Raw genomic sequence first — 921 nt, 5'->3', positions numbered from 1 at the left:
AGGGAACACTGCCTGGCTCCAGCACGCCCTGACTCACACTGAAAATATGAAACAAATGGTTTGAATTCTCCCTCGGAGAGATGCTGCTCTACACGGGTGCCAGCAGCAGCATTTCAGCCGTTCTTGGCAGCAGCTCTCTGCCAAAAATGAGACACTCCCTCCCTCCACACCGTGTGTGTGTGTGTGTGTGTGTGTCTGTGTGTCTGTGTGTCTGTGTGTGTTTTGGGGAGGATCGGGCGAATCTCGCTGTTTGTGGGTTTGTGGGAGTGCAGGTGGCTCCTGTGTGCTGTGGTGATCACCAGCAAATCGAGTTGTGAGTGCTTGGGATGTTCAAAGTCGTGACAAGGTGATAACGGGATGTACCATTGCGGGATTTGAGCCATATTAGGGTTTTCCTTCCTTTGAGTTTTTGTTTGTTTGTTTGTTTGTTTGGGGTTTTTTAGGTTGTTTTTTGTTTTGTTTAGGGTTTTTTGGGGCGGAGGTTGTTTTGGGGTTTTTTGTTTGTCTTGGTTTTTTGGGTTTGGGGCTTTTTTGGATTTTTGCTTGTTTGGCGGTGGTGGTGGTTTGGGGGGGGGGATTTTTGTTGTTTTTTGGGGGTTTTTTTTCTTGTTTTTTTTTTTCCTAAACTTAGAGAATTGATATGGATAGCTCTGGTTTTCACATGGAAAATACCAACCTTTTCGAATTGCCGCCTACACGCGGAACCAGGTGAGGCAGGGACAGCAGAGGCGCGAAGCTGCTGAGGCGCTCAGTGAGGCAGAGATGCTCCTGCACGGGGCAGCAGCTGGACAGAGACCGAGATGGGAAATTTCTCCGCCGGCACGGAGCGACGGGAGGCACGGGCGGGGAGGGAGGGCTGGCAGGCGGGGCCGGGCCGAGCCGAGCCGGGCTGAGCCGAGCCGGGGCGGGGCGGCGGCAGCG

This window comes from Melospiza georgiana, chromosome 3 (genome assembly GCF_028018845.1).
Source record: "Melospiza georgiana isolate bMelGeo1 chromosome 3, bMelGeo1.pri, whole genome shotgun sequence".
Classification (NCBI taxonomy): Eukaryota; Metazoa; Chordata; class Aves; order Passeriformes; family Passerellidae; genus Melospiza; species Melospiza georgiana.
This window is presented reverse-complemented; position numbering follows the sequence as displayed.